Consider the following 16,775-nt stretch of genomic DNA (forward strand, 5'->3'; position numbering starts at 1 on the left):
GGGTGGTGCACTGTACCCGAAGATACTGCCATATCGGGTCAATGCATAGGGCGACGGAAGCAAGCTTCGAAATCGGCCCCCGTTCTCAAAAATCCATTTAATATATGGTCCCCAGATAGGGGACGTATCAGATATTAAACTGATAAGAACAGATACTACACTTGATCTTAGCCAAAAGGCCGAGAAGCGATAACCGTGAAAGGGGCGGGCCCAACAAGGTCCCCTTCATGGGCACTATCACTGCTTGCTGTCAGGGAGGCTGCCAGACAATTTTCCATGCACACTCTGGGCTGGGGGGCAGTCAACCACCAGTACACACAGCAGAACCTAAACCCATACCATTATTGCTAAGCAGCAAGACAGGGGCCCATTGCACTCCCACGGGGCCTTTTTAAATGCAATCCATAACCCGGATTTGCCAGGAACCCTTCTTACTCCTCCTACTTGCATGTGACACTGGGCTTAGGATCTGCATAGGAAACACACACACAAGCACACACCTACCTTTGTTGCCTGCAGATGCCTCCTTGGCTGTCCCCAAACGGTATCAAACCAACACCCACGGGAAGCTGTAAGCATAGAGGACATGCCTGCACCCCATTGGACTTACCTGTGTGGGTTAAATCCGGGTTATTTGACAACCTATGGCGGTGATGGTTCTGCTCAGGCAGAGCAGTGCTGATGCTCCTCATAAAGCTGTCGCTGCTGTGAAGGTTCTAGGTGACATCACAAATCCCTATGGTTACATACACAACAAAGCTGGGTTGTTGTTGTTTACACTCTGCAAGGCCTGTGGAAGTGAGTGACATCATAGCACTGTAGTTCTGAGGGTTCAAGATGGATGCAACAATCTCCTGTTGCTTCTATGAAGGCCGTAATAGACGACATCACCAAACAGCTCCATAGTCACATACACAGCAAAGGAGAGATGTTGTTTACACCTAGTGATGTCAGTGGTATTGAGTGACATCACAGCACAGTGCTAAGGCTCCTGGGCCTGGACACAGCAGCGGCTGCAATATCTCAACGGAGAATACGTTTATATCTATGTGTGTGTGTGCGCATATATATATATATATATATATATATATATATATATATATATATATATATATTTCTCCGCCGAAATCACTTTTAAACCCATTTCCACCTTTTTTTCCCTTCTCTTCCTCTTACTTTTTTTTCACGTTTTTTTACGTTTTTCTCCTTTTCGCCTCTTTTCTGGGCGTATTATTCTTCTTTTTCTTCTTTTTTTTCGTCTAATGCATACCCCATCAGTGCAGCAATGCTTATTCAATACCGCCAGCAGATGGAGACACTGGGGGATAATTTTCTAAGGATTTATACTGATTTTTCCTGTCTGAATTTGTCGCACAGAAAGTTGCAGGCCAAATATGTGTGACATTTCTGCGACTTTAGCTTCTAGAGCATTTTTACAACATTATACATAGGTGCTGAATACATAAAAAGCGACTGTTCAGCGACAGACAAGTCGCATCGGCTGAAAGTAGGCCAGAATGTCAGTCCATGTTGGAGCAGGTTTAGATACAGTCTAAAGCATAGATCTCAAAGTCTGTGCACAGAATTTAGCAAGGGCCTCGCACCTTCTGATGCATCAGGTAGGTGCACAATAGCATAGCCTAACCCTCTGTACTTTGGTCTATATTGATGCGGGACATAGACAGCCAGCTGATGACCAATCCATTAGTGCAATGGATGGCTGGAAGCATTTGTCTTTGCCTTTGCAATACCACAGAAGCAATGCATGGTCAATGTACAGCAATGACACACCTGTGTGAACAGCCAGGAGACCCCCCCCCCCCCCCCCCCCCATGTTATGTTACATAGTTACATAGTTAGTACGGTCGAAAAAAGACATATGTCCATCACGTTCAACCAGGGAATTAAGGGGTAGGGGTGTGGCGCGATATTGGGGAAGGGATGAGATTTTATATTTCTTCATAAGCATTAATCTTATTTTGTCAATTAGGAACATTCAGCACCCACCCGCTATCAAGGCAGCTGCCTATCATGTCATGCCCTACCTGCACAGGTGTGCTGGCTACTCAAATGATCCAATTAAGGAGGCCATTTAGTCAGCAGCAGCAGAAGTCCTGTGCCTGGACGCTCCAACAGGGGCCAGACACAAGCAGAAGCAGAAGCAGCAGAAGCAGCAGCAGCACCACCTTTTGTTTTTTGGCTGCAGCAGCAGCAAGGCCCACAGGGCTGGCTAGCTGGCTAGCCAGCAAGCAGGTAGCAATGAAAGTAGGAATCTTTCTTTTTAACCCTGTAAGGGGGTGGTGCACTGTACCCGAAGATACTGCCATATCGGGTCAATGCATAGGGCGACGGAAGCAAGCTTCGAAATCGGCCCCCGTTCTCAAAAATCCATTTAATATATGGTCCCCAGATAGGGGACGTATCAGATATTAAACTGATAAGAACAGATACTACACTTGATCTTAGCCAAAAGGCCGAGAAGCGATAACCGTGAAAGGGGCGGGCCCAACAAGGTCCCCTTCATGGGCACTATCACTGCTTGCTGTCAGGGAGGCTGCCAGACAATTTTCCATGCACACTCTGGGCTGGGGGGCAGTCAACCACCAGTACACACAGCAGAACCTAAACCCATACCATTATTGCTAAGCAGCAAGACAGGGGCCCATTGCACTCCCACGGGGCCTTTTTAAATGCAATCCATAACCCGGATTTGCCAGGAACCCTTCTTACTCCTCCTACTTGCATGTGACACTGGGCTTAGGATCTGCATAGGAAACACACACACAAGCACACACCTACCTTTGTTGCCTGCAGATGCCTCCTTGGCTGTCCCCAAACGGTATCAAACCAACACCCACGGGAAGCTGTAAGCATAGAGGACATGCCTGCACCCCATTGGACTTACCTGTGTGGGTTAAATCCGGGTTATTTGACAACCTATGGCGGTGATGGTTCTGCTCAGGCAGAGCAGTGCTGATGCTCCTCATAAAGCTGTCGCTGCTGTGAAGGTTCTAGGTGACATCACAAATCCCTATGGTTACATACACAACAAAGCTGGGTTGTTGTTGTTTACACTCTGCAAGGCCTGTGGAAGTGAGTGACATCATAGCACTGTAGTTCTGAGGGTTCAAGATGGATGCAACAATCTCCTGTTGCTTCTATGAAGGCCGTAATAGACGACATCACCAAACAGCTCCATAGTCACATACACAGCAAAGGAGAGATGTTGTTTACACCTAGTGATGTCAGTGGTATTGAGTGACATCACAGCACAGTGCTAAGGCTCCTGGGCCTGGACACAGCAGCGGCTGCAATATCTCAACGGAGAATACGTTTATATCTATGTGTGTGTGTGCGCATATATATATATATATATATATATATATATATATATATATATATATATATATATTTCTCCGCCGAAATCACTTTTAAACCCATTTCCACCTTTTTTTCCCTTCTCTTCCTCTTACTTTTTTTTCACGTTTTTTTACGTTTTTCTCCTTTTCGCCTCTTTTCTGGGCGTATTATTCTTCTTTTTCTTCTTTTTTTTCGTCTAATGCATACCCCATCAGTGCAGCAATGCTTATTCAATACCGCCAGCAGATGGAGACACTGGGGGATAATTTTCTAAGGATTTATACTGATTTTTCCTGTCTGAATTTGTCGCACAGAAAGTTGCAGGCCAAATATGTGTGACATTTCTGCGACTTTAGCTTCTAGAGCATTTTTACAACATTATACATAGGTGCTGAATACATAAAAAGCGACTGTTCAGCGACAGACAAGTCGCATCGGCTGAAAGTAGGCCAGAATGTCAGTCCATGTTGGAGCAGGTTTAGATACAGTCTAAAGCATAGATCTCAAAGTCTGTGCACAGAATTTAGCAAGGGCCTCGCACCTTCTGATGCATCAGGTAGGTGCACAATAGCATAGCCTAACCCTCTGTACTTTGGTCTATATTGATGCGGGACATAGACAGCCAGCTGATGACCAATCCATTAGTGCAATGGATGGCTGGAAGCATTTGTCTTTGCCTTTGCAATACCACAGAAGCAATGCATGGTCAATGTACAGCAATGACACACCTGTGTGAACAGCCAGGAGACCCCCCCCCCCCCCCCCCATGTTATGTTACATAGTTACATAGTTAGTACGGTCGAAAAAAGACATATGTCCATCACGTTCAACCAGGGAATTAAGGGGTAGGGGTGTGGCGCGATATTGGGGAAGGGATGAGATTTTATATTTCTTCATAAGCATTAATCTTATTTTGTCAATTAGGAACATTCAGCACCCACCCGCTATCAAGGCAGCTGCCTATCATGTCATGCCCTACCTGCACAGGTGTGCTGGCTACTCAAATGATCCAATTAAGGAGGCCATTTAGTCAGCAGCAGCAGAAGTCCTGTGCCTGGACGCTCCAACAGGGGCCAGACACAAGCAGAAGCAGAAGCAGCAGAAGCAGCAGCAGCACCACCTTTTGTTTTTTGGCTGCAGCAGCAGCAAGGCCCACAGGGCTGGCTAGCTGGCTAGCCAGCAAGCAGGTAGCAATGAAAGTAGGAATCTTTCTTTTTAACCCTGTAAGGGGGTGGTGCACTGTACCCGAAGATACTGCCATATCGGGTCAATGCATAGGGCGACGGAAGCAAGCTTCGAAATCGGCCCCCGTTCTCAAAAATCCATTTAATATATGGTCCCCAGATAGGGGACGTATCAGATATTAAACTGATAAGAACAGATACTACACTTGATCTTAGCCAAAAGGCCGAGAAGCGATAACCGTGAAAGGGGCGGGCCCAACAAGGTCCCCTTCATGGGCACTATCACTGCTTGCTGTCAGGGAGGCTGCCAGACAATTTTCCATGCACACTCTGGGCTGGGGGGCAGTCAACCACCAGTACACACAGCAGAACCTAAACCCATACCATTATTGCTAAGCAGCAAGACAGGGGCCCATTGCACTCCCACGGGGCCTTTTTAAATGCAATCCATAACCCGGATTTGCCAGGAACCCTTCTTACTCCTCCTACTTGCATGTGACACTGGGCTTAGGATCTGCATAGGAAACACACACACAAGCACACACCTACCTTTGTTGCCTGCAGATGCCTCCTTGGCTGTCCCCAAACGGTATCAAACCCACACCCACGGGAAGCTGTAAGCATAGAGGACATGCCTGCACCCCATTGGACTTACCTGTGTGGGTTAAATCCGGGTTATTTGACAACCTATGGCGGTGATGGTTCTGCTCAGGCAGAGCAGTGCTGATGCTCCTCATAAAGCTGTCGCTGCTGTGAAGGTTCTAGGTGACATCACAAATCCCTATGGTTACATACACAACAAAGCTGGGTTGTTGTTGTTTACACTCTGCAAGGCCTGTGGAAGTGAGTGACATCATAGCACTGTAGTTCTGAGGGTTCAAGATGGATGCAACAATCTCCTGTTGCTTCTATGAAGGCCGTAATAGACGACATCACCAAACAGCTCCATAGTCACATACACAGCAAAGGAGAGATGTTGTTTACACCTAGTGATGTCAGTGGTATTGAGTGACATCACAGCACAGTGCTAAGGCTCCTGGGCCTGGACACAGCAGCGGCTGCAATATCTCAACGGAGAATACGTTTATATCTATGTGTGTGTGTGCGCATATATATATATATATATATATATATATATATATATATATATTTCTCCGCCGAAATCACTTTTAAACCCATTTCCACCTTTTTTTCCCTTCTCTTCCTCTTACTTTTTTTTCACGTTTTTTTACGTTTTTCTCCTTTTCGCCTCTTTTCTGGGCGTATTATTCTTCTTTTTCTTCTTTTTTTTCGTCTAATGCATACCCCATCAGTGCAGCAATGCTTATTCAATACCGCCAGCAGATGGAGACACTGGGGGATAATTTTCTAAGGATTTATACTGATTTTTCCTGTCTGAATTTGTCGCACAGAAAGTTGCAGGCCAAATATGTGTGACATTTCTGCGACTTTAGCTTCTAGAGCATTTTTACAACATTATACATAGGTGCTGAATACATAAAAAGCGACTGTTCAGCGACAGACAAGTCGCATCGGCTGAAAGTAGGCCAGAATGTCAGTCCATGTTGGAGCAGGTTTAGATACAGTCTAAAGCATAGATCTCAAAGTCTGTGCACAGAATTTAGCAAGGGCCTCGCACCTTCTGATGCATCAGGTAGGTGCACAATAGCATAGCCTAACCCTCTGTACTTTGGTCTATATTGATGCGGGACATAGACAGCCAGCTGATGACCAATCCATTAGTGCAATGGATGGCTGGAAGCATTTGTCTTTGCCTTTGCAATACCACAGAAGCAATGCATGGTCAATGTACAGCAATGACACACCTGTGTGAACAGCCAGGAGACCCCCCCCCCCCCCCCCATGTTATGTTACATAGTTACATAGTTAGTACGGTCGAAAAAAGACATATGTCCATCACGTTCAACCAGGGAATTAAGGGGTAGGGGTGTGGCGCGATATTGGGGAAGGGATGAGATTTTATATTTCTTCATAAGCATTAATCTTATTTTGTCAATTAGGAACATTCAGCACCCACCCGCTATCAAGGCAGCTGCCTATCATGTCATGCCCTACCTGCACAGGTGTGCTGGCTACTCAAATGATCCAATTAAGGAGGCCATTTAGTCAGCAGCAGCAGAAGTCCTGTGCCTGGACGCTCCAACAGGGGCCAGACACAAGCAGAAGCAGAAGCAGCAGAAGCAGCACCACCTTTTGTTTTTTGGCTGCAGCAGCAGCAAGGCCCACAGGGCTGGCTAGCTGGCTAGCCAGCAAGCAGGTAGCAATGAAAGTAGGAATCTTTCTTTTTAACCCTGTAAGGGGGTGGTGCACTGTACCCGAAGATACTGCCATATCGGGTCAATGCATAGGGCGACGGAAGCAAGCTTCGAAATCGGCCCCCGTTCTCAAAAATCCATTTAATATATGGTCCCCAGATAGGGGACGTATCAGATATTAAACTGATAAGAACAGATACTACACTTGATCTTAGCCAAAAGGCCGAGAAGCGATAACCGTGAAAGGGGCGGGCCCAACAAGGTCCCCTTCATGGGCACTATCACTGCTTGCTGTCAGGGAGGCTGCCAGACAATTTTCCATGCACACTCTGGGCTGGGGGGCAGTCAACCACCAGTACACACAGCAGAACCTAAACCCATACCATTATTGCTAAGCAGCAAGACAGGGGCCCATTGCACTCCCACGGGGCCTTTTTAAATGCAATCCATAACCCGGATTTGCCAGGAACCCTTCTTACTCCTCCTACTTGCATGTGACACTGGGCTTAGGATCTGCATAGGAAACACACACACAAGCACACACCTACCTTTGTTGCCTGCAGATGCCTCCTTGGCTGTCCCCAAACGGTATCAAACCAACACCCACGGGAAGCTGTAAGCATAGAGGACATGCCTGCACCCCATTGGACTTACCTGTGTGGGTTAAATCCGGGTTATTTGACAACCTATGGCGGTGATGGTTCTGCTCAGGCAGAGCAGTGCTGATGCTCCTCATAAAGCTGTCGCTGCTGTGAAGGTTCTAGGTGACATCACAAATCCCTATGGTTACATACACAACAAAGCTGGGTTGTTGTTGTTTACACTCTGCAAGGCCTGTGGAAGTGAGTGACATCATAGCACTGTAGTTCTGAGGGTTCAAGATGGATGCAACAATCTCCTGTTGCTTCTATGAAGGCCGTAATAGACGACATCACCAAACAGCTCCATAGTCACATACACAGCAAAGGAGAGATGTTGTTTACACCTAGTGATGTCAGTGGTATTGAGTGACATCACAGCACAGTGCTAAGGCTCCTGGGCCTGGACACAGCAGCGGCTGCAATATCTCAACGGAGAATACGTTTATATCTATGTGTGTGTGTGCGCATATATATATATATATATATATATATATATATATATATATATATATATTTCTCCGCCGAAATCACTTTTAAACCCATTTCCACCTTTTTTTCCCTTCTCTTCCTCTTACTTTTTTTTCACGTTTTTTTACGTTTTTCTCCTTTTCGCCTCTTTTCTGGGCGTATTATTCTTCTTTTTCTTCTTTTTTTTCGTCTAATGCATACCCCATCAGTGCAGCAATGCTTATTCAATACCGCCAGCAGATGGAGACACTGGGGGATAATTTTCTAAGGATTTATACTGATTTTTCCTGTCTGAATTTGTCGCACAGAAAGTTGCAGGCCAAATATGTGTGACATTTCTGCGACTTTAGCTTCTAGAGCATTTTTACAACATTATACATAGGTGCTGAATACATAAAAAGCGACTGTTCAGCGACAGACAAGTCGCATCGGCTGAAAGTAGGCCAGAATGTCAGTCCATGTTGGAGCAGGTTTAGATACAGTCTAAAGCATAGATCTCAAAGTCTGTGCACAGAATTTAGCAAGGGCCTCGCACCTTCTGATGCATCAGGTAGGTGCACAATAGCATAGCCTAACCCTCTGTACTTTGGTCTATATTGATGCGGGACATAGACAGCCAGCTGATGACCAATCCATTAGTGCAATGGATGGCTGGAAGCATTTGTCTTTGCCTTTGCAATACCACAGAAGCAATGCATGGTCAATGTACAGCAATGACACACCTGTGTGAACAGCCAGGAGACCCCCCCCCCCCCATGTTATGTTACATAGTTACATAGTTAGTACGGTCGAAAAAAGACATATGTCCATCACGTTCAACCAGGGAATTAAGGGGTAGGGGTGTGGCGCGATATTGGGGAAGGGATGAGATTTTATATTTCTTCATAAGCATTAATCTTATTTTGTCAATTAGGAACATTCAGCACCCACCCGCTATCAAGGCAGCTGCCTATCATGTCATGCCCTACCTGCACAGGTGTGCTGGCTACTCAAATGATCCAATTAAGGAGGCCATTTAGTCAGCAGCAGCAGAAGTCCTGTGCCTGGACGCTCCAACAGGGGCCAGACACAAGCAGAAGCAGAAGCAGCAGAAGCAGCAGCAGCACCACCTTTTGTTTTTTGGCTGCAGCAGCAGCAAGGCCCACAGGGCTGGCTAGCTGGCTAGCCAGCAAGCAGGTAGCAATGAAAGTAGGAATCTTTCTTTTTAACCCTGTAAGGGGGTGGTGCACTGTACCCGAAGATACTGCCATATCGGGTCAATGCATAGGGCGACGGAAGCAAGCTTCGAAATCGGCCCCCGTTCTCAAAAATCCATTTAATATATGGTCCCCAGATAGGGGACGTATCAGATATTAAACTGATAAGAACAGATACTACACTTGATCTTAGCCAAAAGGCCGAGAAGCGATAACCGTGAAAGGGGCGGGCCCAACAAGGTCCCCTTCATGGGCACTATCACTGCTTGCTGTCAGGGAGGCTGCCAGACAATTTTCCATGCACACTCTGGGCTGGGGGGCAGTCAACCACCAGTACACACAGCAGAACCTAAACCCATACCATTATTGCTAAGCAGCAAGACAGGGGCCCATTGCACTCCCACGGGGCCTTTTTAAATGCAATCCATAACCCGGATTTGCCAGGAACCCTTCTTACTCCTCCTACTTGCATGTGACACTGGGCTTAGGATCTGCATAGGAAACACACACACAAGCACACACCTACCTTTGTTGCCTGCAGATGCCTCCTTGGCTGTCCCCAAACGGTATCAAACCAACACCCACGGGAAGCTGTAAGCATAGAGGACATGCCTGCACCCCATTGGACTTACCTGTGTGGGTTAAATCCGGGTTATTTGACAACCTATGGCGGTGATGGTTCTGCTCAGGCAGAGCAGTGCTGATGCTCCTCATAAAGCTGTCGCTGCTGTGAAGGTTCTAGGTGACATCACAAATCCCTTTGGTTACATACACAACAAAGCTGGGTTGTTGTTGTTTACACTCTGCAAGGCCTGTGGAAGTGAGTGACATCATAGCACTGTAGTTCTGAGGGTTCAAGATGGATGCAAAAATCTCCTGTTGCTTCTATGAAGGCCGTAATAGACGACATCACCAAACAGCTCCATAGTCACATACACAGCAAAGGAGAGATGTTGTTTACACCTAGTGATGTCAGTGGTATTGAGTGACATCACAGCACAGTGCTAAGGCTCCTGGGCCTGGACACAGCAGCGGCTGCAATATCTCAACGGAGAATACGTTTATATCTATGTGTGTGTGTGCGCATATATATATATATATATATATATATATATATATATATTTCTCCGCCGAAATCACTTTTAAACCCATTTCCACCTTTTTTTCCCTTCTCTTCCTCTTACTTTTTTTTCACGTTTTTTTACGTTTTTCTCCTTTTCGCCTCTTTTCTGGGCGTATTATTCTTCTTTTTCTTCTTTTTTTTCGTCTAATGCATACCCCATCAGTGCAGCAATGCTTATTCAATACCGCCAGCAGATGGAGACACTGGGGGATAATTTTCTAAGGATTTATACTGATTTTTCCTGTCTGAATTTGTCGCACAGAAAGTTGCAGGCCAAATATGTGTGACATTTCTGCGACTTTAGCTTCTAGAGCATTTTTACAACATTATACATAGGTGCTGAATACATAAAAAGCGACTGTTCAGCGACAGACAAGTCGCATCGGCTGAAAGTAGGCCAGAATGTCAGTCCATGTTGGAGCAGGTTTAGATACAGTCTAAAGCATAGATCTCAAAGTCTGTGCACAGAATTTAGCAAGGGCCTCGCACCTTCTGATGCATCAGGTAGGTGCACAATAGCATAGCCTAACCCTCTGTACTTTGGTCTATATTGATGCGGGACATAGACAGCCAGCTGATGACCAATCCATTAGTGCAATGGATGGCTGGAAGCATTTGTCTTTGCCTTTGCAATACCACAGAAGCAATGCATGGTCAATGTACAGCAATGACACACCTGTGTGAACAGCCAGGAGACCCCCCCCCCCCCCCCCATGTTATGTTACATAGTTACATAGTTAGTACGGTCGAAAAAAGACATATGTCCATCACGTTCAACCAGGGAATTAAGGGGTAGGGGTGTGGCGCGATATTGGGGAAGGGATGAGATTTTATATTTCTTCATAAGCATTAATCTTATTTTGTCAATTAGGAACATTCAGCACCCACCCGCTATCAAGGCAGCTGCCTATCATGTCATGCCCTACCTGCACAGGTGTGCTGGCTACTCAAATGATCCAATTAAGGAGGCCATTTAGTCAGCAGCAGCAGAAGTCCTGTGCCTGGACGCTCCAACAGGGGCCAGACACAAGCAGAAGCAGAAGCAGCAGAAGCAGCAGCAGCACCACCTTTTGTTTTTTGGCTGCAGCAGCAGCAAGGCCCACAGGGCTGGCTAGCTGGCTAGCCAGCAAGCAGGTAGCAATGAAAGTAGGAATCTTTCTTTTTAACCCTGTAAGGGGGTGGTGCACTGTACCCGAAGATACTGCCATATCGGGTCAATGCATAGGGCGACGGAAGCAAGCTTCGAAATCGGCCCCCGTTCTCAAAAATCCATTTAATATATGGTCCCCAGATAGGGGACGTATCAGATATTAAACTGATAAGAACAGATACTACACTTGATCTTAGCCAAAAGGCCGAGAAGCGATAACCGTGAAAGGGGCGGGCCCAACAAGGTCCCCTTCATGGGCACTATCACTGCTTGCTGTCAGGGAGGCTGCCAGACAATTTTCCATGCACACTCTGGGCTGGGGGGCAGTCAACCACCAGTACACACAGCAGAACCTAAACCCATACCATTATTGCTAAGCAGCAAGACAGGGGCCCATTGCACTCCCACGGGGCCTTTTTAAATGCAATCCATAACCCGGATTTGCCAGGAACCCTTCTTACTCCTCCTACTTGCATGTGACACTGGGCTTAGGATCTGCATAGGAAACACACACACAAGCACACACCTACCTTTGTTGCCTGCAGATGCCTCCTTGGCTGTCCCCAAACGGTATCAAACCAACACCCACGGGAAGCTGTAAGCATAGAGGACATGCCTGCACCCCATTGGACTTACCTGTGTGGGTTAAATCCGGGTTATTTGACAACCTATGGCGGTGATGGTTCTGCTCAGGCAGAGCAGTGCTGATGCTCCTCATAAAGCTGTCGCTGCTGTGAAGGTTCTAGGTGACATCACAAATCCCTATGGTTACATACACAACAAAGCTGGGTTGTTGTTGTTTACACTCTGCAAGGCCTGTGGAAGTGAGTGACATCATAGCACTGTAGTTCTGAGGGTTCAAGATGGATGCAACAATCTCCTGTTGCTTCTATGAAGGCCGTAATAGACGACATCACCAAACAGCTCCATAGTCACATACACAGCAAAGGAGAGATGTTGTTTACACCTAGTGATGTCAGTGGTATTGAGTGACATCACAGCACAGTGCTAAGGCTCCTGGGCCTGGACACAGCAGCGGCTGCAATATCTCAACGGAGAATACGTTTATATCTATGTGTGTGTGTGCGCATATATATATATATATATATATATATATATATATATATATATATATTTCTCCGCCGAAATCACTTTTAAACCCATTTCCACCTTTTTTTCCCTTCTCTTCCTCTTACTTTTTTTTCACGTTTTTTTACGTTTTTCTCCTTTTCGCCTCTTTTCTGGGCGTATTATTCTTCTTTTTCTTCTTTTTTTTCGTCTAATGCATACCCCATCAGTGCAGCAATGCTTATTCAATACCGCCAGCAGATGGAGACACTGGGGGATAATTTTCTAAGGATTTATACTGATTTTTCCTGTCTGAATTTGTCGCACAGAAAGTTGCAGGCCAAATATGTGTGACATTTCTGCGACTTTAGCTTCTAGAGCATTTTTACAACATTATACATAGGTGCTGAATACATAAAAAGCGACTGTTCAGCGACAGACAAGTCGCATCGGCTGAAAGTAGGCCAGAATGTCAGTCCATGTTGGAGCAGGTTTAGATACAGTCTAAAGCATAGATCTCAAAGTCTGTGCACAGAATTTAGCAAGGGCCTCGCACCTTCTGATGCATCAGGTAGGTGCACAATAGCATAGCCTAACCCTCTGTACTTTGGTCTATATTGATGCGGGACATAGACAGCCAGCTGATGACCAATCCATTAGTGCAATGGATGGCTGGAAGCATTTGTCTTTGCCTTTGCAATACCACAGAAGCAATGCATGGTCAATGTACAGCAATGACACACCTGTGTGAACAGCCAGGAGACCCCCCCCCCCCCCCCCCCATGTTATGTTACATAGTTACATAGTTAGTACGGTCGAAAAAAGACATATGTCCATCACGTTCAACCAGGGAATTAAGGGGTAGGGGTGTGGCGCGATATTGGGGAAGGGATGAGATTTTATATTTCTTCATAAGCATTAATCTTATTTTGTCAATTAGGAACATTCAGCACCCACCCGCTATCAAGGCAGCTGCCTATCATGTCATGCCCTACCTGCACAGGTGTGCTGGCTACTCAAATGATCCAATTAAGGAGGCCATTTAGTCAGCAGCAGCAGAAGTCCTGTGCCTGGACGCTCCAACAGGGGCCAGACACAAGCAGAAGCAGAAGCAGCAGAAGCAGCAGCAGCACCACCTTTTGTTTTTTGGCTGCAGCAGCAGCAAGGCCCACAGGGCTGGCTAGCTGGCTAGCCAGCAAGCAGGTAGCAATGAAAGTAGGAATCTTTCTTTTTAACCCTGTAAGGGGGTGGTGCACTGTACCCGAAGATACTGCCATATCGGGTCAATGCATAGGGCGACGGAAGCAAGCTTCGAAATCGGCCCCCGTTCTCAAAAATCCATTTAATATATGGTCCCCAGATAGGGGACGTATCAGATATTAAACTGATAAGAACAGATACTACACTTGATCTTAGCCAAAAGGCCGAGAAGCGATAACCGTGAAAGGGGCGGGCCCAACAAGGTCCCCTTCATGGGCACTATCACTGCTTGCTGTCAGGGAGGCTGCCAGACAATTTTCCATGCACACTCTGGGCTGGGGGGCAGTCAACCACCAGTACACACAGCAGAACCTAAACCCATACCATTATTGCTAAGCAGCAAGACAGGGGCCCATTGCACTCCCACGGGGCCTTTTTAAATGCAATCCATAACCCGGATTTGCCAGGAACCCTTCTTACTCCTCCTACTTGCATGTGACACTGGGCTTAGGATCTGCATAGGAAACACACACACAAGCACACACCTACCTTTGTTGCCTGCAGATGCCTCCTTGGCTGTCCCCAAACGGTATCAAACCAACACCCACGGGAAGCTGTAAGCATAGAGGACATGCCTGCACCCCATTGGACTTACCTGTGTGGGTTAAATCCGGGTTATTTGACAACCTATGGCGGTGATGGTTCTGCTCAGGCAGAGCAGTGCTGATGCTCCTCATAAAGCTGTCGCTGCTGTGAAGGTTCTAGGTGACATCACAAATCCCTATGGTTACATACACAACAAAGCTGGGTTGTTGTTGTTTACACTCTGCAAGGCCTGTGGAAGTGAGTGACATCATAGCACTGTAGTTCTGAGGGTTCAAGATGGATGCAACAATCTCCTGTTGCTTCTATGAAGGCCGTAATAGACGACATCACCAAACAGCTCCATAGTCACATACACAGCAAAGGAGAGATGTTGTTTACACCTAGTGATGTCAGTGGTATTGAGTGACATCACAGCACAGTGCTAAGGCTCCTGGGCCTGGACACAGCAGCGGCTGCAATATCTCAACGGAGAATACGTTTATATCTATGTGTGTGTGTGCGCGTATATATATATATATATATATATATATATATATATATATATATATTTCTCCGCCGAAATCACTTTTAAACCCATTTCCACCTTTTTTTCCCTTCTCTTCCTCTTACTTTTTTTTCAAGTTTTTTTACGTTTTTCTCCTTTTCGCCTCTTTTCTGGGCGTATTATTCTTCTTTTTCTTCTTTTTTTTCGTCTAATGCATACCCCATCAGTGCAGCAATGCTTATTCAATACCGCCAGCAGATGGAGACACTGGGGGATAATTTTCTAAGGATTTATACTGATTTTTCCTGTCTGAATTTGTCGCACAGAAAGTTGCAGGCCAAATATGTGTGACATTTCTGCGACTTTAGCTTCTAGAGCATTTTTACAACATTATACATAGGTGCTGAATACATAAAAAGCGACTGTTCAGCGACAGACAAGTCGCATCGGCTGAAAGTAGGCCAGAATGTCAGTCCATGTTGGAGCAGGTTTAGATACAGTCTAAAGCATAGATCTCAAAGTCTGTGCACAGAATTTAGCAAGGGCCTCGCACCTTCTGATGCATCAGGTAGGTGCACAATAGCATAGCCTAACCCTCTGTACTTTGGTCTATATTGATGCGGGACATAGACAGCCAGCTGATGACCAATCCATTAGTGCAATGGATGGCTGGAAGCATTTGTCTTTGCCTTTGCAATACCACAGAAGCAATGCATGGTCAATGTACAGCAATGACACACCTGTGTGAACAGCCAGGAGACCCCCCCCCCCCCCCCATGTTATGTTACATAGTTACATAGTTAGTACGGTCGAAAAAAGACATATGTCCATCACGTTCAACCAGGGAATTAAGGGGTAGGGGTGTGGCGCGATATTGGGGAAGGGATGAGATTTTATATTTCTTCATAAGCATTAATCTTATTTTGTCAATTAGGAACATTCAGCACCCACCCGCTATCAAGGCAGCTGCCTATCATGTCATGCCCTACCTGCACAGGTGTGCTGGCTACTCAAATGATCCAATTAAGGAGGCCATTTAGTCAGCAGCAGCAGAAGTCCTGTGCCTGGACGCTCCAACAGGGGCCAGACACAAGCAGAAGCAGAAGCAGCAGAAGCAGCAGCAGCACCACCTTTTGTTTTTTGGCTGCAGCAGCAGCAAGGCCCACAGGGCTGGCTAGCTGGCTAGCCAGCAAGCAGGTAGCAATGAAAGTAGGAATCTTTCTTTTTAACCCTGTAAGGGGGTGGTGCACTGTACCCGAAGATACTGCCATATCGGGTCAATGCATAGGGCGACGGAAGCAAGCTTCGAAATCGGCCCCCGTTCTCAAAAATCCATTTAATATATGGTCCCCAGATAGGGGACGTATCAGATATTAAACTGATAAGAACAGATACTACACTTGATCTTAGCCAAAAGGCCGAGAAGCGATAACCGTGAAAGGGGCGGGCCCAACAAGGTCCCCTTCATGGGCACTATCACTGCTTGCTGTCAGGGAGGCTGCCAGACAATTTTCCATGCACACTCTGGGCTGGGGGGCAGTCAACCACCAGTACACACAGCAGAACCTAAACCCATACCATTATTGCTAAGCAGCAAGACAGGGGCCCATTGCACTCCCACGGGGCCTTTTTAAATGCAATCCATAACCCGGATTTGCCAGGAACCCTTCTTACTCCTCCTACTTGCATGTGACACTGGGCTTAGGATCTGCATAGGAAACACACACACAAGCACACACCTACCTTTGTTGCCTGCAGATGCCTCCTTGGCTGTCCCCAAACGGTATCAAACCAACACCCACGGGAAGCTGTAAGCATAGAGGACATGCCTGCACCCCATTGGACTTACCTGTGTGGGTTAAATCCGGGTTATTTGACAACCTATGGCGGTGATGGTTCTGCTCAGGCAGAGCAGTGCTGATGCTCCTCATAAAGCTGTCGCTGCTGTGAAGGTTCTAGGTGACATCACAAATCCCTATGGTTACATACACAACAAAGCTGGGTTGTTGTTGTTTACAC

At 46.4% G+C, this 16,775-nt stretch overlaps 8 non-coding genes across 8 annotated transcripts; all 8 read right to left on the reverse strand.

Moving 5' to 3' along the window:
* On the reverse strand, positions 1-191 carry LOC130346517 (U2 spliceosomal RNA). Its single transcript, XR_008884711.1, has one exon. It is a non-coding gene; the product is annotated as a U2 spliceosomal RNA (small nuclear RNA).
* Positions 192-2,295: 2,104 nt separating this feature from the next.
* LOC130346529 (U2 spliceosomal RNA) lies at positions 2,296-2,486 on the reverse strand. The gene has a single exon (XR_008884722.1). It is a non-coding gene; the product is annotated as a U2 spliceosomal RNA (small nuclear RNA).
* A 2,103-nt stretch (positions 2,487-4,589) lies between these two features.
* Positions 4,590-4,780, reverse strand: LOC130346541 (U2 spliceosomal RNA). Its single transcript, XR_008884733.1, has one exon. It is a non-coding gene; the product is annotated as a U2 spliceosomal RNA (small nuclear RNA).
* Positions 4,781-6,864: 2,084 nt separating this feature from the next.
* On the reverse strand, positions 6,865-7,055 carry LOC130346553 (U2 spliceosomal RNA). The gene has a single exon (XR_008884743.1). It is a non-coding gene; the product is annotated as a U2 spliceosomal RNA (small nuclear RNA).
* A 2,092-nt stretch (positions 7,056-9,147) lies between these two features.
* Positions 9,148-9,338, reverse strand: LOC130346500 (U2 spliceosomal RNA). The gene has a single exon (XR_008884701.1). It is a non-coding gene; the product is annotated as a U2 spliceosomal RNA (small nuclear RNA).
* A 2,086-nt stretch (positions 9,339-11,424) lies between these two features.
* On the reverse strand, positions 11,425-11,615 carry LOC130346507 (U2 spliceosomal RNA). The gene has a single exon (XR_008884702.1). It is a non-coding gene; the product is annotated as a U2 spliceosomal RNA (small nuclear RNA).
* A 2,096-nt stretch (positions 11,616-13,711) lies between these two features.
* LOC130346508 (U2 spliceosomal RNA) lies at positions 13,712-13,902 on the reverse strand. The gene has a single exon (XR_008884703.1). It is a non-coding gene; the product is annotated as a U2 spliceosomal RNA (small nuclear RNA).
* Positions 13,903-15,995: 2,093 nt separating this feature from the next.
* On the reverse strand, positions 15,996-16,186 carry LOC130346509 (U2 spliceosomal RNA). The gene has a single exon (XR_008884704.1). It is a non-coding gene; the product is annotated as a U2 spliceosomal RNA (small nuclear RNA).
* Positions 16,187-16,775: the final 589 nt, after the last annotated feature.

This window comes from Hyla sarda, unplaced genomic scaffold (assembly GCF_029499605.1).
Source record: "Hyla sarda isolate aHylSar1 unplaced genomic scaffold, aHylSar1.hap1 scaffold_793, whole genome shotgun sequence".
NCBI classification, from domain to species: Eukaryota; Metazoa; Chordata; class Amphibia; order Anura; family Hylidae; genus Hyla; species Hyla sarda.